This window comes from Phoca vitulina, unplaced genomic scaffold (assembly GCF_004348235.1).
Source record: "Phoca vitulina isolate PV1807 unplaced genomic scaffold, GSC_HSeal_1.0 scaffold115, whole genome shotgun sequence".
Classification (NCBI taxonomy): Eukaryota; Metazoa; Chordata; class Mammalia; order Carnivora; family Phocidae; genus Phoca; species Phoca vitulina.
The window spans coordinates 97,435-112,434 of NW_022589818.1; the positions used below are offsets into that span (position 1 = coordinate 97,435).

The 15,000-nt window shown below is 57.6% G+C and overlaps 1 protein-coding gene across 8 annotated transcripts in view; it reads left to right on the forward strand.

The window, feature by feature from the left end:
- ARHGEF11 (Rho guanine nucleotide exchange factor 11) overlaps positions 1-15,000 on the forward strand; it is an 84,569-nt gene that overhangs the window by 25,232 nt on the left and 44,337 nt on the right. The window lies entirely within an intron of this gene.

The following is a 15,000-nucleotide window of genomic DNA, read 5'->3' on the forward strand; positions in this document are numbered from 1 at the left end:
CGCGCGTGTCCGTGGATGCTGTGCGCGCGCGTCCGTGGATGCTGTGTCCGTGGATGCTGCGCGCGCGTGTCCGTGGATGCTGCGCGCGCGTGTCCGTGGATGCTGTGCGCGCGTGTCCATGGATGCTGTGTGTGTGGATGCTGTGCGCGCACGTCCGTGGATGCTATGCGCGCGTCCTTGGATGCTGCGCACGCGTCCGTGGATGCTGTGCACGCGCGTCTCTGTGGATGCTGTGCGTGTGTGCGCGTGTGCGTGCGTGTGGGGGGACACCCACGTTATCCAGCTGGCCCGTGGGGAGAAGAGATGCAGAGATACCCCAAAAATGGAAGACACATCCTCTCCTCTCAAGATGTGTATGGCTTAGCTTAGCTGGGGAACCAGACACGCGGAGGCCGATTAAGAGTGTCCACACAAGTGTCGCTTAATGCACAAATCAGGTCTTTGTAGAGAGACTTCCAGGAAGTGTTCGTCTTTCTCGTCGTACCAGAATGTCAGATGGACCTCGGGATACGTGGGTGGAACGGTTGTTTGTTCTTCACTGATGTTGTAACGAACCAGTGATAGAGTGAATTTATGAGGGCGGGGGTGATGCCTGCCTGGGGGGAGAGGTTGGCCAAGAGAGACAAAATCAAGGAAAGCTTCTTGGGATTAATGTTTGAAGTCCGACTTTGATGGGCGGACTTGGGTCGGTACCAGTCTGCTCTGTCAGCCATTATTCTGGGGGCTCTGGACAGGCCTCGAGAAACCACCCGGACAGCCTCCTCTTCCCACCATAAGCTCCAAAGCCCTTTAGGATTTGAGGCCGACACCCTATTTGGGATACCCCTGTCCCTGTCCTCTGCTCTGTCCGATGCCTGTGGGTCCCTGTGGATGATCCCGGGCTCTCAGCCCCCCTGAAAGCCGCGGCATAAGGGGGTCGAGTGGGGACAGCCCTCTGTTATTAACGGTGTGTCCGGAGCAGTCCTCAGAGCGACACAAAGCAAACCCATCGCCCAGGCAACGGCGCCCTTGTGCTGGGGCGTGCAGCACAGGGGACCCAGCCCCACATTTCAAACAGAAGAGCAAGGTGTTTACAAGAGAAGGCAAGGCCAGGCCTGCCTTCCTGCCCGCCCGGGTGAGGAGGGGCTCTGGGAGGGGGCTCTCGACCCTTGCCCAAGCCCCATGGCAGCACCCCCCCCCAGGATGTTGGAGTGAGAGTCAGAGGCCTGGACTCCTCTGGTCTCCTGGATGCCATGCTCTCCCCATCCGGTCTGCAGCGGAGAGTGTTCCTTGTCTGGGGGCACTGAGGGTGTGTTCCTGTTCCTCAGCACCCCTTTCTTTCTCACATTGGGGGGTCTCACCCAGGGAACTCCTTCCCAGAGTCATCTTTGTGGAAAGAAAGGATGGAGTGAGGGAGGGACCTCAAGAGTGCCTTCTCTCTGTGGAAGTCATTTTCAGCTCCAGCTGCCATTCCTCATGAGTTTTCCCCGTGAGACGGATCCTCTCCTCCCTCACCCACCCTTCTTCAGTTTCCTGGAAATGAGGGGGGCTGGAAGAGAGAAGGGCTGGAAATCCCCATGGCATGTCGGCCTGCTGCGCGCTGGCTGCCATGGGGCTTGGGCGAGGGGGTGGGAGAGGCCGAGACTGCTGAGCCCACAGTATGGGCCTAATTACGCTTTGGTCTCAAGCTTGCCTGTAATTGTGGTTTCTGGGAGCCAGCGCGTCCTGGAAATCTGCTGGAGCAGCAGAGATTTGGGGTTTCCGCCTGGGATGGGCTTGGATTTTCCACTTGGAACAGCGTGCCCGGCACCCATTTTTGATTGGGGGGTAGTGAATCCCTAAAGCTCTGACAGGGCAGTTAGGAGTAGGGCAGCAAGGCCTTCCTTTGGATGAGAGATTGTGTACCCTGAAATCCTGGATGTTTTCGAAGAACTCAGGGAGGCAGCAGGGCCTGGGAGAGCAGGTCAGCCCCGCCCTCGGGTGAGGACCCCCTGTCTCTGTGCCTTGGTTTCCCCACCTGTCATTGACTTGGACATCCCATCCGCCTGTTTTACCGGATCATCCATCATCATGGGCAGGCAGATGCTGGCCTCAAATAGGGGAACAGCTCGACTCCCTTTCCCCATGGTGATGGTAATCATAGCAATATGTAGTTTGAGTGTTTGTGGTGTGCCCAGAGCAGAATGCTTTAATGAACGGTACCATTAAGTCTCCTAACGATCCCGTGAAGCAGTCCTAACCTCTGCGACAGCTGAGGACGCCTGAGGTCACAGGGCCAGCGTCAGCAGCAGGATCTCCAACCCGGGGAGCGGTCCTTGAAGTCCGAGCACTTGGCCTGCAGGTGCAGAGACAGTAGTCCACGGTGTGCTGTACACGTGGGCCGGGGAATGCCTGGAGTCAGCCTGGCTTAGTGGGGGCTGCCGCTGAGCTTGGGGCTCGGGGGTCTAAGTTCCCGCCCAGGCGCCAGCCGTCGTAACCCCGGGACCTCGGCGGGTCCTGTGTCTTCTCCGACTGCAGCTTCCTCGTCTATAAAATAGACACGTGCAGGGCTGTTCTGAGGGTCCGTCGAGGTGCTGCCCAGCCATGCACCTACCACGCAGCAGGTGCTCAGTAGATGCTGGCGAAGGAGGGACGAGCAGCCAGCTCTGGCGTGTGGGACTTGGGGCTTAGATGGAAGTAGAGGATGGGTCTGAGGCAAGGGGGCGTGGGCGGTAAGGACGCTCTCGAGCTAGAGGGCGCAGCATCGGCCAACCAGGGCTGGCGGGCGTCGTGTACCCGCGCTGCCCCGCTCACTGGGTGCCTCAAGTTAAGCCTGTACCAGCCTTTCCACGGCCTGGTTTCCTCGGCTGTGAAGTTATGCACCGTGGCTCTACCCCCGGGCGCGTTGTGCGGAGTGAGTCACGTAAATAAGGGCTCGTGTTTATTGAGTTCTTACTGTGCCAGGCCCCGGCCTGAGCATTTTCTTCTTTCATGTTTAAATAATCCAGTCCTAACAGCAGCCCCCGGAGAGGCTGAGCAAGCTGGGACGCAGAGCGCTCAGGGACGCGCCGGGCTGGCGCTCGCAGCCGAGGACGTGCCAGGAGCCCACGCTCCTCGTCGCTCGCGTGTTGTGTCAGGAAGTGCTCAAGGCGTGTGCGTCGCGTCCTCCTGGAACCCGTCTGTGGGTGCCCGCGTGCCCAGCGCTGCGCTCGCAGGAGGGGGACGTGACCGACATGGGTGAGGGACTCAGAGCAGTGAAGCGCCGGGACACGTTGGCATCGGTGGCGCCTGTGGACTCGGGCGCAGGGCACGGGGACCGCGTGACCACAGACCAGCTGAGGTAGGCCAGGGTAGGACTTGAGCTCAGCCATGGGAGCCTGGGTGGGGGGCGCGGGGCAGCTGTGTGCACACTGGGGTTTGGGCGGAGTTGGAATTTCAAGGTTGGTCATTCATCGTTCAGCACATTTTCCCTGAGACGCGTGCGTGTCTGGCCCAACGGGGAAAATCCGTGTGTCGTCCCAGGGATTCTCTCCTGGCCAGTCCGGGTTTGTTTCTTAAAGATGATGTTCCGCAGACCAGCAGGTTCCGCGTTGAAATACCGTATCGCCCTGCTGGCGGCGGGGGGTGCCTTGTTGCTAGAACAAACCTCATTGAGATGTGATTTGTGCCTGGGAGAATGAGGGTGTGTTTCTAGGTCCCCAGAAAGCGGCTGCGGGGCCCTCTGGCTCATGCGTCCCTGTCCCCATCACTGCCCCGCCCGCACGTGTGCGCACGCCCCGCACTCTGTGCGGAAGCCAAGATCTGCCGCTGAGGTTTAATCCAGGCCTTCAAACCATCGGGAGGCCGCGTTGAGACCCCTGCGCGCTGCCTGATCATGATCTCCGACCTCTGAGGCGCACTGAGTGCTCTGAAACGTAGCCCCGTCTGTTCACCGGCACGGGGTGGGCGTGTCCCGTCACCCAGCTCCAGTGACTCCTGTCTCCTGACACCCCTGCACGCAGAAGGTTGGATTTAGTAGGAAAGGGTATGAGGCAGCCCTTGCTGGAAGTGGCCAGAGCCCTGCAAACCCTAGTCTTCCCACAGCTCGGCCTGTGTCGGGCTCGGAAGAGCCCGCGGCCTGGGCCGGTGCAGCCTGGTCTGTGGCCCGCCCATCGCCCTCTCCGCCTCCCGGCCAGGCCCCTCTGAGTGGCTGCGTGGAGTTGCCCCGCTAAACCCGCAGTCCGGTCCTGCAGGCCCCGTCCCAGGGCAGCAGGGGGTCCCCTGCGGTGTGGCAGCTCAGAGCTGAGGCCACGTTCTGGCTGGCCTTCCGTCAGTGTCCTAACCAGCCGTGTCTGCCAAGTGACCTGTGTGGAGCTGGCGTTCTTGGTGGGGACCAGGGTCAGGGGAGCTGAGGAAACACAAAATAGAGGACAGCAGTCCCCCCTTCGGAGCAGGTGTTTTGTTACTAGTTCCCTTTTAAAGCAACGTGGGGGCAGGGATGTGTCCTTACAGCACCAGGCGAAAGCCTAAGGGCCAGACAGTGTAAACAACGGGAGTGGCCTGCGAGTCAGTTGAGGGAAGCTTCCGGAAGGCGGGGAGTGTCCGGGCAGTCTTGAGAAGGGTGGAAGAGGGATTCAGGTCCTCCCCCACTTGCCCTCCTTTGTCCCTCTCCTGACTCGGGGGCTCCTCAGTACCGCTGGGGACTCCCACGCTGTGACCTGCAGGTGACCCACCTGCCGAGGGTCCCGCGCGGCAGAGGGATGGTGAGGAAGGGCCGCAGCTTGCCTGAATTGTCATTCTGTGGCTGAAGCTCGACAGTTTTAAAACCAAAAGCGAACTTTCCCCTGCCACCCAGTATTTCCCATCAATTTTGATACGAACTCAGGGAACGAAAACAAATTTAAAATCCACCCTAACAAAGTAAATTAGAAAGGTGAATTCTGAGCCAGATGACAGATTTTTTCAAGGCAGATGGAGACTTCTTAGATTGGCTGTTTTTCGGGATTGATTTGCGGTTTGTCCTTTATTTGTGGGGTCATCAGAGCATAGCTCTGTCGATGCCCAGTCCCCAGCGCGGTGGGCCCTGTGTACTGTCACCGCTTCCGGAGGATTTACTTAGAACACAGGTAGTTACTTTTCAGGAAAACTGGAGGTGAGACAGCACACGCCTGCAGAGTGACTCTGGGTTTCCAAATAGTGGTGGCATCACCGGGCCCTGTGGGAGGGCGATGCTCTGTCGCACACAGTACCGGCACGGAGGCTGGGACTGGGAGGTGTTCGGTGTCTTGTCCGCTGTCACACGGGGGCCCCTACGCAGGTGAGGAGGATGCGTCAGGCCCCAGACCGAGGCCCTCCACCCCCACTCCCCAGCCTCAGGCCCTGGGACGTGGGCTCGGCCTGTGTCTTGTGGGTTCTGAGCTCTGCTCTTCCTTGGCTCTTGTTCAGACCAGCTAACGGAATAAAACTCTCCCCAGCCACCTGTGGACGTCCCCAGCACGGACTCCAACGTGCTTCTAGGTCACTGTTGGGGATGGTGTCTGTCGTTTCCCTCTCAGGTGTATAAATTGAGTTCTGCGTGCGTCCCCCCCAGGGTGCACAGACCCGGTGTGCCCAGGACACCCCATGGGGGGCGGAGGATGGTGCGTGATGAGAACGAGACAGGGGAAGGTGACCTGGCCCAGCCCTGCAGTGTAGGGGTGAAGCCAAGGCGCCCAGAGGGGAACGTTGGCTCTGGCGTCCAGCAGGCTTGAGCTCATGTCTGGCTCTACCATTGAGTAGCTGTGTGTCCTTAAGCAACTTATTGAGCTTCTCTGACTCTCGTTTTCCTCGTCGGTCAAGGCAAATAACAGCGTCTACCTCATCAGGTTGTTGCGAGGATTAAATGAAGGTCTGTAACGTATTACATGCTGATTCCATATAATTTTCTTCTCCTTTTCCAAGGGTGTTCAGAAAGACGGGGGCAGAGTTGGTCTAGAACCCAGATGTCTAGACAGCCCGTGCCGCCCCCTCCCTGCGGCCGTGCCGGCCTCCGTGGCTTCCCTCGCGTGTGCTGCCCGCCCCACCTCCGCCCTGCACACCCGGCCGGGCCTCTGCAGACGGAGACGCTGTGGTCTTGCAGTGACGTGCTAGTGAAGGGCAGCTTCGGCACCGGCGTCCCGAGACGCGGAGACCGGAGCGCGGCAGTGGGGACCGGGCTCCGCAGCAGGCCTAGGAGCCGGTCACAACGGCGTGCGAGAACCCCACGTCCTTTTCTCCTGTGCTCAAGCCACGGTGGGATTGCTCGGCGGTAGCTCACTTGTGCGGTTTGACTCGGGGCCTCAGGGCAAGAATGGCAACCGCTTTTCAGGCTTGGCCGCGTGCCAGGCATTACGCCAGCTACTCCGCGCGTTCACCTGCTCCTGCAAGCGCCCGCGGGATAGGTAGCTAGTGTTCCAGTTCTGTGGATGCGGACAGCGAGGGTCACAGCCAGGGAGTCATTTTCCCCAAGCCCCACAGGCAGTCGGAACCAGAGCCACGATGCAGACGTACCCCGTCCAGCTCCACACTTGACCACCCTGCAGCTCAATACCCCTTTGACTCCCTGGGTGCAGCCCAGGCCCTGGGGTTTTTCCGAGGAATGTGTGGACCAATTCAGTAAATCGGGTGTGAGTCTGTGCCTATGCTGATGAGCAGGGAGGCGGATGGGTGCTGGGTCCCGACTGCGGAGAGGGTGCCCGCCGGTCAGCCTGTTGTCTGCCAAGCGCTGGAGAGGGCCACTCCTCAGAGCTCCTCACTCCTTCCTCGCCGGGGCCGCCGAGAGGGGCCCTTCGGGAGCTCGCAGCCCAGCGGACGAGAACAGGGGAGAGAGGTCAGCGCCTGTGCGCCCAGTGCTTTGGCGGAAGGCTGTACCGACTCTGGGCCGGCTGCTGGTGTCTTTGCCTGGTCGGAGGGGCTGGAGGCCCCGCCATGGGGGAGAAGGCCGAGTGGGGCCAAGGGAGGCCCTTCCCGCACTGTGCAGCAGGGCAGAACGCAGGCCACACGTGGCATTGGGAACTTTCTAGTAGCCACAGCAAGGTAGCAGCAAGGGAAAAAAATAATAAAAAAATAAATAAAAGTAGCAAGGAGATGGGGCGCCTGGGTGGCTCAGTCAGTTAAGTGGCTGCCTTTGGCTCGGGTCACGGTCTCAGGGTCCTGGGATCCAGCCCCGCGTCGGGCTCCCTGCTCAGCAGAAAGCCTGCTTCTCCCTCTCCCTCTGCCTGCTTCTCTGCCTACTTGTGCTCTGTCTCTATCTCTCTGTCAAGTAAAAAAGAAAAAAAAACCTTCAAAAAGTAGCAAGGAGGGGGGGCCGGCTGGCTGAGTCAGGGGAGCATACAACTCCATCTCGGGGTTGTGGGTTTGAGCCCCACGTTGGGTGTAGAGATTACTTAATAAGATCTTTTAAAAATGAAAAAAAGTAAGGAGGAGTAGGAGAAATGAATTTTAGTAATATATTTCATTTAACTCAGTCTACTCAAAATATTGCTATCTTGGCATGTAAACAATATTGAAAGAATTGATATTTTACATTCCTCCATTTTTTTGTACTAAGTCTCTGAAACCTCGTGGGTATTTTATACTGAGTCTCTCACTTCAAACCGGCACGTTGGCGGTGCCCTGCGACGGCCCCAGTGGCTCCCAGCTCCCCGTGGGCAGGACAGGAGGCAGTCATGCGCCCCCACCCCGGCCTCTCTCCCACCTGCCCTTCCCGGTTTATTCCACAGCAGTGCTCATGCTCGGGCACATGTCAGCCTGGCCCCATGGGTTCTCTGGGCCTCCGGCCTCTCCCTTCCGGCCCACTCTGGCCTCTGCCATCAGACCTGTGCTAACCGAGGCTTGCCCTGATCCCGCGAGCCCCAGGAAGCCTTCAGCAGCTGGCCCCAGCCTCTCCCTGGTCATTGCCATGTGCCTCAGCGTTTCCCAAGCCTTCAGACGCCCCCTCATTTAATTCCCACAGCTGCTCCTGAGACAGGTGGAGCAGGCAGGTGGGCTGGCCACGTTGTTCAGGTGGAGAGACTCAGCGTTCCAGAGAGTTTCCTAAGAACCACCCCCCCGCGCCCTGGCTCGCATGCGGCAGAGCAGGGGTGGAAACCACGTCTTCTCTGCTTTATGTCATGTTCTCTCCTGTCCGATCCTTCCCTCCGCCCCGGGTCACACTGACGGCCTCGGAGCTGCTGTCTCACACTGTTCCTCCCCTCCAGCGTCTTCCCACGCTGAGCTGCCCCTCGGGACTCGGCCCTTGCTCCCGCACTCTGCTCCGTGGGCCGCCTCTCCCGTTCCTTCTTTGGCCTTCTTTCTCCCCAGTCCACCTTGTCCTTACGAACACACTTCAAAACACATTTTCTTGTTTAGTGCTTTGTGTGCAGAATAGAATTGTAGAAATCTGGGAGACTGAGGACTGTGGGAGCTTCAACAGTTCTGACCGCAGCTTGATGGTGCTCCCCGCGTACGCCCGAGGAGAGGCTAGAGCTCCCTCCCACTTCAGGAGGCTGTGAGTTTAGTCCTGACTTCTCTGCACTGTGGAGACCACTCAGACTCTTGAGGACAAGTGTGTGCGTGTTGTAATATTTGGATGTCTGCAGAGTTCCGTGGCACGTATTGTCTGATTTTATTTTTCAGCTCCTATTTGTTGAGTATCTGCTGTGTTCTGGAGCTGCTGTGTGCTCTGGAGAACGGGAGACAACAGCCTATCGGTAAATGGGGAAAGGAGATGAAATGATCCCCAAAGCACCAAATGACTGGTCAGCTCTGAGCGAGCACTACAGGGAAGACTTCAGGGGAGACACGCATAGCGGGGTATCAGCGAAGACCTCGCGGAGGGAGAGGTGTTTGTGCCGACCCTGGCGAGTGAGTGTGTGATGGCCTCGGGGAACGGCGGGCTGCTGGGGTTGCCGTGCCGGAGGAAGGCCGAGGGCGGCCGCTGGGGGACCTGTAGGCTGGGCTAGGATTAGGACGGCGGGAAAGCACCCCCAGGTTCTGATGCGTCTCTTTAAAAGATCGCTGTGTAGAGAACGGCTGGATTCTGGGGAGGGGAGCGGTCGTCCTGGGGGAGGGGCCAGAGGGGCAGGGGCAGGTGGGTCCAGACGTAGCAGAGGGTAATAGCAGTAGGACTTGGCGGCGACTCGATTTACAGGGTGTCCGAGGTAATCGGGCTCCGGCGTTCACCTCGGGAGGAGACGTTTGCTCAGGAGTAGGGCTGGGCTCGGCTGGGAGGTGGGTTTCCGCTTGCACAGGTCAGCTTTGAGGTTTCGGTGGGGGGATTCGGCGCTCCCAGTCACCCTTGGACAAAAGTGGTATTTTCCACATTTGTTGTTGAGAAACAGGGGGCTTCTCAGTGGGCTGACAGCCAGGAGAAGGCTGAGCTTGAGCCCGTATTTCACCCCGAAAGTGTGTTTTCCTAACCGTAGCGCGTGGGCCGTGTGTGAAACACTGGTGTTGAAGCTCAGCCCGCCGGAGCTCAGCCTCCCCGCACACACGGCGGTGTACCTGGGGTGACACGCCGTCTGAGAGCTGCGTGGAAGCAGAGAGGACCGGACACCGGGCTCGTCCTCACTTCTCCATCTCTCGTCCACTCACCGTCTGTGGCCCTCACCTCTGGCACATTGAGTGTCGGCCGCCTGGTGTGGACCTTGAGTGGATTTGCACAGGACTTCGCACCGTCAGGGAAGCTGACGAACGAGGCCTCTGTGACCCTCATACCAGCCCCGAAAGGAGGCGCGTGCACAGCCCTTCAGCAGACGTGTGGCACGGCACGCTGCATGCCCCAGATGCCGCCGTGGGCCGTGGCCGGCGACCTTGACCTGGAGGGCTAAGGTCCACTGGGGACCCTGGGGACGGTGCGTTCAGGGCTCCACACAGTGACGGTTCCCTGAACGGCCGTCGCCTGGGCTGCCTGTGGAAGCGGAGATAGATTGCACACCACAGAGCCACTGAGTCGGGTCCCGGCCGGAGCGTTGAGTGAGTCCCACGCCTCTCTGCAGCCAGGACGTGACCTGGCCGACCCCTGGTTTACAGCTGACGGGACCCCCATGCACGGAAGTCAGGCGGGCGGGAGACAGAACTGGGATTAGCTCCTGAATGTCCTTGATTCCAAACCCAGCTGTTTTATACCGCACCCTTCGAGGCCTTAACTTTGCACCCTGGTTCTGATCCACACTGCTCATGTTTGATCTGTGCCCCTTGTGTCCCGGTGTTTTCAAGGACACGAGCTCAAAGGGGACGTGTGTGTCTTCCCTTCACCGTGGGGATGTGCAGGCCTGGGAGTATTCGCCAGCTTCCGACTGTGGGGAGCATTCCACCCAGACGCGGAATCCTGGGGAAGTTAGGGTGCCGGGAGGCTGCTTCGAGCTCCTCCACCCTGGAAGATAAGGGAGACCAGACCAGTAAGACCAGGTCAGGGTTCAGCAAGTGTGGACTTTATCTAGAACGAAGGTCCCGGCCAGGTAGCTCTTTCCTGGTTTCCTGCTGCTCCTGGCTTCGGGGAGGGGCCTGGGAACGTGACTTTGCCCAAACGCAGGAGACCTTGGTCACCGCACGTATGGTGTGCGATCTAATCTCTGTGTATTTATCGTGTTATCTTTCCAGACCTACAGGGCATGTGTGTTCTAATCTGCATCCCGTGAGCTCACGTGTGTCATGCATGTATCGTGTGTGCACGTGTGTTGTCCCGTGTACATATATTCTGTGTGCATGTATGCATGTGTGTGGAGAAGAAAATAGGAGGAAAGGTCCACTAAAGGCCAGTTCGATCTTCCTAGGGCCACAGGTGAGATAACTTCTCCTTTAGGGGCACAGACCTTGAAGTCGGGTGAATCCTAACTCCACTTAGCCCCCGTGTTCGCTCTGAGTATGGGGTGAGCTACCCACATGGCCAGACGTCGTGATGATTCCATGGATGGTGTATGTCGGGTGGTCAGCAGCTGCCTGGAAGGTGGGAGGCACTTAGTAACTGGTATCCAGGAACAGTGACATTCTAGGCTGTTCCTCTGCTCCACGTTGCCAGTGGGATGGAGTAAGGATGGGGAGGGCAGGAGCTCCCACCAGCCGACGGTCACTGAGTGAGATCAGAAGCACAGTGGTGCCGAACTCCACCCATTTCCAAGAAACCAGAAACCTGTATCTTGTTAATGTGAAATTGCCTGATCTTCAATTTTTAACAATTGCCCGATCTTCCATTTTTAACTAATTTTTAAAAAATAAACACACACACACACACACACACCCATAGGCCAACAGAAGGGATATGTGGGCACTTTTGACTTTGCACTCTGGAAAGTCACCAGACGTTTCCGGGCTGCATCACGCACCTGCAGGCTGCGATGAGGAGGGCGTCTTCGGCCTGTATTTGCAGGTGGCTCTTTGGGGCCTCCTGCTGCTGGAGAGCCTACCAGAAAGTACACACTGAGACCTTTGGCCTCTAGCAGGTGACAGGGAGCGGAGTCGAGGGAGGGACGCCGGCGCGCAGGGTGTGGGCCCAGCGAAAGGACAAGGAAATGGCAGATTGCTGTGAACTGATACAGAGTCACTTTGAGGATAGGTTAAACAAAAAAGGCAAAGTGTGAATGCATGAGATACTCCCTATTGTGTAAGCAAGAAAGGAAAAAGAATATTTCTGCGTATTTGCTTAACTTCCCAGGAAGAAATCCAGAAAGGAAGCCGAAGACAAATGAAAATGTTTCCTTGGAGGAGTGGGAGGACGGGATAGGGACAGTTCTGAATGTACTTCTTTTTTTTTTTTTTTTAAAGATTGTATTTATTTTCTGACAGAGAGAGACACAGCGAGAGAAGGAACACAAGCAGGGGGAGTGGGAGAGGGAGAAGCAGGCTTCCCGCTGAGCAGGGAGCCCGATGCGGGGCTCGATCCCAGGACCCTGGGACCATGACCTGAGCCGAAGGCAGACGCTTAACGACTGAGCCACCCAGGCGCCGCCCTAATGTACTTCTTTTAAAGTTTCATTTTGAGTTTTCAACGGTGTAAATGCTTAGCAAGTTCAAAAAATGAAATTAGATAAGTAAGTCTGAGAAAAGCAAACCCCCAAATTAAGCGCAAATCAGAAAAGAAGCCTGCATGCATTGCAGATGGATGGGCACGAAGGCGGTGGGACGCAGTCCAAGGACCAAAGGAACTGCAGGGAGACCCACCTCATGAGTCGGTGCGGTGTTCCCGCCACCGTCCGGTGTGTATCCTGCAGCAGGCAAACGAGCAAACGCATTGCTTTTGTGTGGGACCCGGGTTCTCACTATGGGAGAGAGTGGCTAAAGTAACAGAATTGGGGAGGACGAAGAATGACCCTGTCATGCCAGTCACACTGGACACTTCCATGTGAACTCTCCCTTCCTGCACAAATATCCTGCCTGCCAAAGGGGCTGGAGGAGCAGCAGCCTGGCCACAGGGAGCACCCGGCACGCAGACCCTGTCTCTACATATGTGTCCCGCTGAAAGGAACCAAGGAACCAGGGCTCCCCACAGGAATGTTCGACTGCAGGTCCGGCTCAGGGAAGGTACGAGGTGAGCCGGGAGCATCTGGTTGTCCAGAAGGCAAGGATGCACTTGAAGACGGATGGTGACACTTGAAAGGAACAGGAGCTCCTACCAGCCAAATGCAGCACCTCCAACGGTTTTTAAAAAGTGATGAGGAGGGGGCCCTGGTGGCTCAGTCGGTGATGCATCCGCCTTTGGCTCAGGTCATGATCTCAGCGTCCCGGGATGGAGTCCCGCTTCGGGCTCCCTGCTTGGCAGGGATCCTGCTTCTCCCTCTCCCTCTGCCTGCCACTCCCCCTGCTCGTGCTCAAGCTCGCTCGCTCTCTCTTGCTGATAAATAAATAAATAAAATCTTTAAAAAGAAAGTGATGATTACAGGGATGCCTGGCCAGCTCAGTCAGTGGAGTTGTGCAACTCTTGATCTCAGGATCTTGAGTTCGAGCCCCATGTTGGGTGTGGAGATTTCTAAAGAAAAAAAAAAAAAAGAACTTTAAAAAACAAAACAAACACATTAAAAAGAAAAGTCATGATGGTAAAAATGGACTATAATGCATTGCTTTGGGGAAACAATTCATGCATTCACGGCACCACTCCAGAAGAGGGAGAATACAGCATTCTCTACAAGAGACCGCGCACTGCTAGATGTAGAAGGAACAATTCAAATATCACCCCAGATCGCCCGCTCATTCAAATGGGAAATCTGCTTGTACCGCTGTGAACTCCCAGGAGTAATAGAACCTAGTGGAACCAGAAGTGAGCATCGCTTATGTAATACTCTCTTAAAAGCCTTGATGTGAATCTAATCATGCAGAGACAGACAAGTCCTTTGCAGGCCATCCACAAAGACGACCGGCCTGAGCTCTCCAACACACCGGCGTTCAGCGTGGGTGGGGGTTCTGGATCAAATGAACGCCAAGGAGCCCGAGTAAACGCGATCTGCGCTCCACGGCGGGACCTGGTCCGAGGCCATTGGAGCACAGTGTGTAGAAGAGCGATAGACAGTTGGGGGGTGGAGTGGGGACATGTATGAGGTCATCTTTCTGTGTCAAAGAACTCCTGGGTGTGCTGATGTCACTGTGGTTGTATAGAAGCCCGAAGGTCTTGGGGGATCTATGCTGACGTATTTAGGGATAAAGTACCATGCGGTCTTCTAGCTTTGAAATGGGGGGGGGGAATGTATAATCAGAAAAATCAAGCAAGTGGAAATGTTACTTGGTGAGTCTGGATGAAGGCTGTATGGGTATTCATCGTGCCACTTCCTCAACGTTAACGTGGGTTTGAAATTTTTCAGAATAAAATCTTGGGGTGAGGGACATGCAGGCTGCCGTGGCCAGGGGAAGCGTGGTGGGGTCGCTGCCACCTGACCAGAGCCTTGAGAAGCGGGGAGAGAGGGTGGGGGCCGTCACCGGCAGCGGCAGAGTGAGCACACCGGGGCCCTGGGCAGTGAGGTGGGAATGACAGGTCCCCATCGGGGACCCAGAGAAGGCCACTGCGGGGGAGCGGAGACGGGGCTGTTGCAGTCATCCAGGACTGTGGCTGGAAGCCACGTCCGGCCGTGGTGGCGCAGGGCTTACTGAGAAGCTGGGCCGGCCATCTGCCTCGCGGCTGCCATTTAGCAAGCCCCGAATTCGGGGGGGAGTCTGCACTCTTCCCGGGCCTTCCCCACACCCATCAGGTGTAGGCCGATTGGAATCCGATCTCTGCTGCCTCATTCCCATGGGAATGTCATCAGGAAGAGGGGAGCCCGCGTCGAAGTCCTCTCTTCTCTGACGGCCCCTATTTCATGCCAAATTACATTCCTCCCACCTCCCTCCGCCCTCCGCCCTCATCTCTCAGATTTTAACCTTGCCGTGGTCTCCCTCAGCGTCTCTGCTCAGGCTCAAAGCCCAGCAGGCCCCACAGCCCAGGGGCAGGGGTTCTCCATCCAGCTGAGCTGCCGCCCCGGCGTGTCCTCCTCCTCCACTTCTGTGCTGGGTTTCCCTCCGTGAAGCTCTCAGAGGGAAAATGTCCTGCTGGAGTGACTCTCGTCCATGCCCCGGATGCCCTCCACGGCCTCGTGGGCCTTCGATTATATGCAGTAGCGCTCGGCCGGCTCACGTGCAGAGCAGAGCAGGTTGAGAGCTCCCCGCTGCCAGGCTTTGAGAGCAGCCTGGGAAGCCAGTGGGCCGCAGAGGCCAGCGGCGGCCAGGAGGAGGCCCAAGCTGTCCCAGATGAAGCGGGCTTTCTCCTGAGCTGGCGAGGAGGAGGAGTTCCCGCCTGTGTGCGGTCACCCAGTGGTGGGTTGTGTGGATCCGGCCAAAGACAGCAGATGAGCAGCTGGAATAGAAGGCCTCTCGGGGTGGGGGCCCCCGTGTCTGTGCGGAAGTTCTCTACGTTCGCCTCACCCACTCGCTGCGTGACCGCCCCTCATGTTTGTGCCTTGGCGGCGCCGTCCAGTAGGACTCTGCGGTGATGCACACGGTCCAGGGGCTGTGCTAGCCATGAGCCACACGTAGCTCTGAAGACCTTGAGACGTGGCCTGTGCAGCTGAGAAACTGAATCTTAAGTGTTATTTCGAGTGTAAGTTC